Consider the following 10,544-nt stretch of genomic DNA (forward strand, 5'->3'; position numbering starts at 1 on the left):
TTTGTGAGGTGTCTGTTTCGTTGCCATCGGGTCTACGATGCGACGTGATGGCGTTCGGGAATGAAATAGGCGAGAGCTGGATTACAGCTTGTGATGTGGACGGTTTCGTTATTGAAGGTGTAGCGGGAGGTGGCATCGTCTTTTTTTGTTGTGGTGTTGCAGATTGTGTCTCACTCATTCCAAGGAGATTCGGCTTCAGACTCGAGTTATCATGTTGTCCGATATCGAGTGGACTTATTGCCATCCGTTTTGACGAAACTGATGATAGTTTACGGAGGTTCGTTGGTTTGGTGTGTTGAGTTTTAGTCGGGTTTCCCTTCGTTACGCTAGCGTACGATTGATCTGCTGCGAGCTTCTGCACCAGCAGTTTCTTGTTCTGTACACATGGAATGCCAATGTGTACAAATTCGTGGCAGTGTAGGCAAGTTTGCCGCTGCCCCTTATATCTCACCGCAGTTTCTTCTCCCTGAACCGTCACGAGAGAAGGAACGTTCTTCGTGACCACCATGCGAACAATACGAACCCCGGTTTTAACACCACCGAAGTCGCTGTATCGGTCATCCCACAGAAGGTCACGAACACTTATTACTTCGCCGTACTCGGCGAGAGAATCAGCAATCTGTTCATTAGTGATGCTTTCGGGTAGCTCAAGTAGTTTTACCTCGACCGCGCCGTCCTCCATCGCAATTCGTAATTTGTATGGTTTTCCTTCAAACACGAACTCATGCTTGTTGTCGTGCTGCTCAACTATTTGTTCAGCAAGTTGCAGGTTGTTGACCTTTACGAAGGTACATGCAAGTCGTTTGCTTGGCTGGAGTTGTAGAACGTTTTCACGTGTGAGACCGAGTTCTTTTCCGACGAACTTATGAATCTCATCATGAGAAAGCAGTTTCGGAAACTGCGAGTAATCGACGCGAAACGTATTTTCGCGGCGCGGCATCACGGAATGTGACGTCGCGAAAAGCGTAGATGAAAAGAATGTAGAACGTATTAAATAGTCTGTGAACGACTTCCAAAATTTGCTCGTCTAAAAAATCGACTGATCAACTCGGAAGTTGAGCGCTAACTGTGATCAAAATGCACAGAGGAATTGATGTAGTCAGGGAAACAAACGCGGTTGGGGATATACGAAGAAGGATCAACCTGCATGGAGATGAATTCATGATATGAACTCATGAATCCGGTGTGAAAATTTAGCTCGATCAGCTGCTCAAAATTTCCGATCACCAATGGGTTCATGACCTTACACCGGATAAAGAACCGAAGAGATAATAAATTGAAGCGATTTTTTAGTGGGAGTAGGCCTGCCAAAACCTCGAGACTCATTGAATTTGTCTATCGCGTGAAGCAATAAAAAATTATATATTTTTTTTAATTTTTGCTATTTTAGGGATACGTAAACTTTTTAAACAGTTTTTTTTTTCTTCAAAAATTTTGTCAAAAAGCATGTTTGACTTGCCCGAGTTTCATGCGATAGCGGTATATTTACAGATTCAGAATCTGTTCGAATTTTTCATTTCAGATAACCAGAAGGGCTGGAATCGTGCACGCCATGCACGTCCCCCCCCCCACTACATCAGCTTGGTACTATGCTAATTATGAATGTTTTTTCCGTTCAATTTTTCAAGCTCTCATCTCACTCTTATCCGTTGAGTTAATGTAATGTAATAATTCTAAAACCCACTGAACCCACCAAACTCGATTTACATCAATCAAATGATTCAATATTTCCCTACATTTTAACTTGTTCACTGTTTAATATAATCCATTTTATCCCATAATTGTTTAAAACATATTCAAAAACACTCCTACCGTATTGTATCAACCCAACAGTACAGTACCCAAAACGCCCCGAAAAGGCAACAACCGAAATTCGCACCGTTTCGCCGTGCAAATATCGAAGTTAGCGGTACCTGTGGGGCGAGAGATTACAAATTCTGAATGGAAATTGTTATTTTTATCTTTGCATTTTTTTGGCCTCCTCCTCGACATACGCTCCTCCGTTCCGGCTAGGGAGAGGAGGGATGCTTGGAGTCATCACTTTATCCTGGCCCCACGCTCCGAACACCGCGGCATTGTAGCCATGGCAAACGATGGCAACTGCTTGCAACTACGCCACCATTTTGTCGGCCAGTGGACGACCGGTTAGAAGTGCAAAATCCACTCTTTCGTGTTTATGAATAAAATATTTCCCTTTTTTCGGCAGCCAGAGAGACCGGAAAGTGATATCACTATTTTGCTGGAGTGAGAACGAGGGGAGGAGAGGAAATGGTATCTAGGTAAAAAGTGTTAGAGAGAGCGTATGGATCCACTCTGCCGGCAGTAACACGGTGACTTGCGAAGGATAGATTTTTCCTGTTTTCCCTGTACAATGTTTGAATTTCCTGTTCAGAAGGCGTTTGTCGTGCAAGCAAGGATTAATCACGTTTTCAATTTTGTGCACGCTGAAAATGGATTTTTCTAGACAAGCAGAGTAATTCGTCACACTATTTTAAATCATGCTCAAATCTTAAATTCACACAATTGGCTTAGATAAAATGATTAATTTTTTTCTCTAGACTGCTCAGAGATATATCTCCCGCTGTATATTTTATAACAACACAGCTCTACCATAGAAGTTCGATTTCTTGTGAAACAGAAAACAACCTCAAAAAATATATAATCCGAACGACGAAAAGTCGATAGCTGAAGGGCATTTTTATGAATTTCAATCTCGCATCCACAAACCAGATATGCAGCACAATGGGCTTCCTCTCCTCAGACGATTTATGACAGCAGGTTAGAAGTCAAAAGCTAAATACTTCCCTCTATCGTTTTTTCTCAGCTTTTTTAGCCAAAGAAAACCCCGGATTCAATGCCTAAAGGCCCATTTATACGTTGCTAGTAGCTGGCTTCACAATGAGCAGCTACTGACCCGGTGAACTCGCTTGACAAATGGTTGACTCGCCTTGTCCGTTCACACAATGTGAGCTGCTGGCAAGAAACTAGATACTACGGCACAGGTTTTCCAGAGATGCCAGGCGGTTTTTCAAATGTCCATCAAATCGTCAGAAACAGCAATCAGATCCGAATTTGTCAGATGATTGATCCGAAATCGACTTCTTTATTGGCAGTTTTCGTCTTAGATTTTCAGTTGAATTTATCATTACACAATTTTATCGCTAAACACACACTGGCCGTGTTTAAAAATACTTTGTGCTGAATTTCTTTGAACTGAAGGTACTATCCGGAAAAAGCAGAAAGAAAAAAGGATTCGGTCCAGGAATTGGATGCAAAAAAAAAGGAGCAACAAATACAATATTGAAGTAACTCTACGATGATGATCCCCGAGAGTACAGAGCAGTGTTGAGAATAACACCTGAAAAAGTGAAAAAACTGTTGGATTTAATTGCTCCACAAATACAACGCAAGATACACTCATGAGGGATGCTATACCTACATAAGTGAAACTAGAAATGTTGTACCTTTCTTCTGGAATATCGTTCAGATTATTGTCGATATTTTTTTAGAATCTCGAAAGCATCCATAGCTAAAATAATTCCGAAAGTATGTAGTGCTACAAATGGCAGTCTAAAAGATTTTTCAAATTTTGAATTATTTCGCCTTGACAGCAGCTTCGTGTACCAATTTGTGAAATGAAAATGATAGTAGATTTGCAGGAGGAATGAATACGCCTCAAAAACTAAAATAATGAATGAAAATCTACTTTTTTAAATGGAATATGTATTCTGTTTTTTAGAACAATACTTTTTTTGGAAGTTGTGAGTGAATTTCGAATGAAAATTGTGCCCGATAATGATTTTATATTTAGAATCCCAAGAAAACTATCTCAAAAAGAAAACGTGCCCCACCAGCGTGCAAAACAAAATAAAATGAGTAAAAAAACTTTTTAAGTTAAACGGTTTATTTGTGATTAAACATAATAATGTACTAAAAGCTAGAGAAAATAATTAGGCAAGTTGCAGTTAGTAGTTATCACACCTCTCCTTCATTAGTCTAGGGCATTGATAAGACTAAAATAAAATAGTGGGACATATGATGAAATCACTAATTGTGGATAATGAAAATGAATGGATTTTATAATTTAAAAAGTTTTTGTTTACTCATTTTATTTTCTAGTTTTTAGTACATTATCTGTTTCATTAGAATATTTCTCTACAATAAAGGCATTGTACTGTATTCTATCAGTCAAAAAATTTCATTTGATACCGATATTGAGTAGATTGCAGAAAATACATAGTGTGTTCTCCAAGTCAAGTTCGTTGGTTTGATACACATATCTCAATCAACCTTTTTTTTTGAGATGATATGGAATCAGCGATTTTGAGCGGAGGCCAAATTGGATTTTTCAAGATAAGCAGTTTTAAAATGACAGCAGTTCCTATCCGGTCAGTTCCTATTGGTCAAATTTCTATTACTGTGGGACAATCCTACAGACATACATACATACATACGAACAGTTCAAGCTAAATAAAACCGTTTAATAAAGTATATTGCTATTTTGTGATTGCGGCCATCTTGGATTTTAATTTTTCATGATCTACTGTGATCTACTATTCAAGCCCTTTCATTTGATACCCATATTAATGGTGTTTTGACATAATATGTAGTCCGCCATTTGGTAGAATTTTGATGGATTTGCATTTTTCATAAATAACCGTGTTCTGCTAGTCAATCCCTTTCATTTGATACCCATTGTTACGGGGGTTTCGGAGGTTCTATTCAGCACGCGTTTTTATCAATGTATAGCGAGCTCAAAGCTGTATTTATTAAGAGAAACAATAATTAAACAAGAACTTTACATTATTAGGTTTTACCTACATTTGATCTCCTCGTTTTAAATTCAAAGCACGACAGGATGATTCAATTATTTAACAATTTGGGAATTCAACTTTATTTTGGGTTCTATCTCTACTCCTTTTTTGTGATTAGCAAAGAATGTGTGGTACGAGAGAAGTTTTCAGAATGACAGTGATGACAGCTAGCTGTCAATGATTGTCTGGGTGCGTCATGGAGTGGCACCGTCCGGATGCGCAGGTTCAGATCAAGTCATCAGTGGCGTAGTTTGCTTCCCCCCAACACCCATATTAATGAAGTTTTGGGAAACTATGTAGTCCGCCATTTAGTAGTGGCAGCCATCTTGGATTTGCATTTTTCTTAAATAACTGTATTCTGCTAGTCAAGCCCTTTCATTTGATACCCATATTGATGGGGTTTTGGAAAACCCACATTGATGAGGTTTTGAGGAAGAAAGGGATCCGCCATTTTGTAGCGGCCTCTATCTTGGATTTACAAGATAATGAAATACGCAGTTTTGTAATGACTACAGAGATAAAGGTGTGTTCCAAATTTCAGATCAATCGGTCAACAAGAAGGGGGTCAAATTTCTACTAATGTGGGACATGTTACAAACATACAAACAGATTACAGGGCAAGCTAAATAAAACCGTTTAATAACAACGATTCCGCTTAGAAACTATGAGGGTTTTATTTGTTTTTTCAATAATTTTCAAGTCTATAATAATCTTCGCATATTTTCAAATATCTTAAAAATAGAGACATGTAAAGACAATGTAAAGATTTGGCATCCCTGATTCGAGCGCTAAATTCTGTTTTTGACGTTTTGAGGGATGCGAGTGCGAGTAAATTCAAAAAAATTTGAAGTAGCTCGCACGCCGAATCACACATGACACTAACTGGCATGATGTGTTCACACGGTGTGAGTAGCTGTACTGCAGTAACTGACTAGACCGACTCGTATGCTTACTCGCACCGTCTGAACCCGGCTTAAGGCTTGCTCTGCTTAATGCTGTGTATTGCACACGAATAAATAGAAGATAAAACTACGGTGACCTTTTTGTTACTGAACGTTTGAGCTTTTTGCAAAGTTTAGAAGTCAGCAGAGAGATTTTTCATCTCAACATATCGAGCCGAAAGTGTGGAGACCTTTTTTGAAACGGCGGTTATGCCTCCAACCAAACGGAGAATGTGGGCCCATTCGGGTTAAGTTTGAATTTCGTTTCGCTTGGCTTCATTGTGCTGTTTTTGTTATAATAGGAGAAGAAGTCCGATTACGCCGGAGGTTTCTTCGGGAAAAACCAAAACTTCAGAACACTTTTTCTCTGGAAGTCAAACAAAAAAACATGAGTTTCATATTCCTGTAAAAATAGTTGTTTAATCAAGTATAAAAGGTTGTGTATTTAACGGTTTATTTGTGTTGTGTGACCTTCGTATTTTTCATTCTGTGCATGAATGATGTGAAGTATGAGGGGAATATTCAAATAGAGAACGTATCCAATGAATTATCCTATCAGTTTAACTAAGTTGAGCGATTGTTCAAAACTTATCAAACGATGCAAACGAGGAAGCAGCGTTGCCAATGTTCCAGTTTAAACTGGATTCTTCCAGTTTTTTTTCTCGATCCAGTCATCCAGTTGAACCCTAAAATCTTCCAGTTTTTTTGGAATATCGTCCAGTTTTATCCAGTTTTTTCATATGTGTGCCCAAGTTTTATCCATTTTATGTAAAATAAATTTACAATGATAAATATTATCTGTCCCTCCCTCTTCCCATCCCTTATGTAATTTTATTTTCTTACATTTATCATTCGACCTTGGATCGATCTCTCTTTTCTACGACAGGCGAGGTTGTAATTCGGTTTTTCCCATTTTGTTCAATCGGTCGGTGTTTTGTCGAAAATTCCAAAACGAAGAGCTTTCCCGAATGGTGGAAACATATCAAACTACTTTAAAAACAGGGTATCACTCTATTGTTAATTTTATTTAACAGCCTACCCAAGAATCAATGTGCTACACTGTGTTTCAATTTATATAAATATCGGATGTTCCAACTCATTCTGAAGTTCAGACCAATTGATCTAGCATTCCACTCGCGACTGGTACAATGTCCATCGAAAGAAAACTTACCCAAAATAGTTCATAGATTCCGCAGGCTCTGAGTTTATATAAACATCAGATGTTATAGATCCTCTAAAACATTCTGAAGTTCAGAAGGTTATAGAGTAAATGGTTTCCATTGTCTTTAATTGATATGCAAACAAACTCCCCTGAATAGCTGATAGCTAACATGTATAAAATGCATGTGAACCATAGTGTATATTTTGCAAGAAAAAAAAAGTACTTTCTCGAGCTAGAGGAAATATTTAAGGGTCCCTCATATTGATCTTTATACCGAAATTAGGTTTGTACAACTCTAATATAAGATGTAAATTAGCAAAAAAAAATAGAAAGATAGCTTCTCAATACTAAAATTTTATAATTCCAATACCAAAGTAATACTTGAGCAACGTTGTTTGTGGTTTTTTGAGTATTGAAATAACATTATGCGAGGTTGTTTTTGGTATTTTACCTCGTATCTCATGCTGATCTGTGCCTTTTTGAGGTATCGAACTATACGCTACGCTCTTCTATCAGCGATTTTATGGATTTTATGAAGCGATAAATACGAAACTCTTCAAGTTTTGCCCAAATAAAACCATCCCTCAAATATTGTTTCACAGTAATTACAGTTACAGTTTTATGAACTACATATAAACACTACACGAAGCATAAAAAAATCTATTTCTCAAACATTGGAATGAGTAAAAAAAAATCAATTTAGATAAATCATAGCCGGTCTTCTTAAAATAAAGGTTTTACAGGATCCAGTTTTCTTCCAGTTTTTTTTAAGAGCAATCTTCCAGTTTTTTCAAAAATATTATTGGCAACCCTGCGAGGAAGTGTGGTAGCCATTTCACCGTCTGTCGCATTATTGACTACGAGAAATGCGGGGTCTCAAAATTTTGTGTTGATATATGTACTGACCATATGAACACATTAACGGATTTGACGCTACAGATTTGGCAGCCGAATAATTCAGCTCTCGTAGAACTACGAAATGATAAGAAACAAACATATTCAAGAATGAAACTCTTTATACAAACTTTGGTAACACTGATAAGGGTCGATGAATGGATGATTTCATTGAGTGAGGGACGCGAACGTTTTGCGAAACAATAAAACGCCAATTTGAACAGATTTTCAAATTAGCTTTTAGAATGAACATGTAATATTAATTGCTCGCTATCTAGAGCGGCTCTGAAACACTGAACTTACTGAATACACAAGTAGTTTTCGGTATCTCTTAGCAACATTCAATATTTCCAACGCTCATTCTGGCGTAGTGGTAACATCCGTACCTCGGGTGTTGACCCCTTAACGTATTATTTAAGGGCGGACCCCTGTCTGGAAAGTCGAAAAATAATGAATTTTCCTGATTTTTTGCGGATGTTAGGAATAAAATGAAGTTTTTGGGTATTTTGATTATTGTTTAAGGTACGTTTGATGATGTATTTTCCATTTTTTTGAGTGTACGAATACGATTTTCCAATTAACGCGGTTTTTTACGCGGATTTTCCAATTAACGCGGTTTTTTTCACGCAGATTTTCCAATTAACACCAAGACCAGTGCAATATCACATCTCCCCCTCAGCTCACATTTTTCTCTTATGTTTCCTTAGAGCTTATTTGGGTAATTAATGCTTGTAACGGAGCTTAACACTTATGAAGGTAATGAGTGCCGCACCTTATCTCGATTCTTACGTGGATTTTAGGTGTTGGGTAACGGGAAGCTCGCCGGGCGGTACAACGGGCCGGGGTTTTTACGGGCAGCGATTCGTGAATGTCTTTCCCTGTCTACTTAGCTCTGGACGGTCCAACAGTGGAACTGCACGTGCATCGGCAGAAGATTGTACAAATTACTAGGGAATCTTCTAGCAATAGCAGATGACCTCATTCGCTACCAGTAATCAACGAAATTGCAGAAAAAAACCAAGGGTTTTCGGAAGCGAGCAACACTTTTTACTTCCGTTATACATAAGGATAGTCCCATTTTATATCTATCATTAGGTGACATGTTTTTTTTACGCGGATTTTCCAATCAACGCGGTTTTTTCTACGCGGATTTTCGAATTAACACGGTTTTTTTTACACGGATTTTCCAATTAACGCGTTTTTTTTACGAGGTACGTATCCCCCGCGTAAAAAAAAACCTTGATGTACCTTGCTGGTGGTATCGGTTCTGAAGGAACGGGGTGCCGCAGAATAAATTCCAATGAATATTTTGAAACTTTAGGACAACACCTTTAGGTATTGCCTTCAGGCTTTAGAACGCGTTACATAGAGTTTTTAGAACATTCGAAAAATTACCAAAATGGCAACCATTTTTGTTAAAAATGAGTTATTTTTCAGGAAAAATCGCTGATTAGAAGATCATAAAAAATCGAAAAATGAGATATCGAAAAACACCTATGTAACGCCTTAGATAATTCATTTTTACATGCTGATAAAACATTTCAACCAAATCGGTCGAGTCGATCCTGAGATATCGATACCACCAGTTGAAAAAACAAGGTTTCGAGAAAAACGTTTAAAAATTCGTACAGCAATAATATATCCCTTAAGGTGACCTAATACTTTTGACTTAAGGGGGTGTTCTAGTGTAGAGACACGAATTTCGGACATTATTTCGAGCTCCGTAAAAATTAAACAAACTGTATTTTCACGATCCATTATATCATTATTTGTTCAATAATCTTTTAACGATAAAACAAAAATTGAACGGAGAAAAAATATTCTAGAATAGTTGCAAACTGAGGGAGTTCAAAAAAAGTTGTGCCATGGCTACACGAAATGAATCTGAAACAGAAAAATCGAACAGATTCTAAATCAGTAAAGATGCCGCTATCGCATGAGCCTCGGACAAGTCAAAAACATCTTTTTTTGACATAATGGCAGCCTTTTGAGAAACAAAATGCGGTTTAAATCGGTTTTTCTTACGTTTCCCGATTTTCAAAAAATAGTACAATTCTAAAAAACCTATCGTTTTTAGAGGTTCATGCGTTCATGCCTGCAGATTGTATTCATATGAATTCGACATGAATCGGTTCAGTAGAGCTTAAGATATCGTGTACGCCAGTTTGTGGAGTTTGTGGAGACTATAGTAGGTACGACTCCCATTGATGATGCGTCTCCGGATCTCGCGGCTGGTATCATTGTCAGACGTTACCATCGAGCCAAGGTAGACAAAATGGTCCACTACATCGAACTCATCGCCGTCGATCATTACACTACTACCTAATCGGGTCCTGTCGTGCTCGGATCTGAAAGCCAGCATGTATTTGGTTTTAGACGCATTGATTTTCAGTCCAATTCTCTCTGCTTCGTGCTTAAGTCTGGTGTAATGTTCAGTTACCGTCTCAAATGTTCTGCCGACAATGTCTACGTCATCAGCGAAGCAGATGAATTGACTGGATCTATTGAAAATCGTACCACGCAAGTTAAACGCCGCTCGTCTCATAACACCTTGTAGCGCAATGTTGAACAGTAGGCAAGAGAGACCATCACCTTGTCGAAGCCCCCTGCGGGACTCGAATGGATCAGTTAATCCACCCGAAATTCGCACACAGCACTGTATTCCATCCATCGTAGCCTTAATCAGTCTTGTCAGCTTTACAGGGAAGCCGTTTTCGTCCATGATTCTCCATA

The 10,544-nt window shown here is 38.2% G+C and overlaps 1 long non-coding RNA gene across 1 annotated transcript; it reads right to left on the reverse strand.

The window, feature by feature from the left end:
• Positions 1 to 4,179: 4,179 nt before the first annotated feature.
• LOC129778072 (uncharacterized) lies at positions 4,180 to 5,547 on the reverse strand. The gene is made up of 2 exons (XR_008743361.1): positions 4,822 to 5,547; positions 4,180 to 4,760 (listed from the first exon to the last, which is right to left on the reverse strand). It is a non-coding gene; the product is annotated as an uncharacterized LOC129778072 (long non-coding RNA).
• Between the last annotated feature and the right edge of the window lie 4,997 nt (positions 5,548 to 10,544).

This window comes from Toxorhynchites rutilus, chromosome 3 (assembly GCF_029784135.1).
Source record: "Toxorhynchites rutilus septentrionalis strain SRP chromosome 3, ASM2978413v1, whole genome shotgun sequence".
In the NCBI taxonomy this organism is placed as follows: domain Eukaryota; kingdom Metazoa; phylum Arthropoda; class Insecta; order Diptera; family Culicidae; genus Toxorhynchites; species Toxorhynchites rutilus.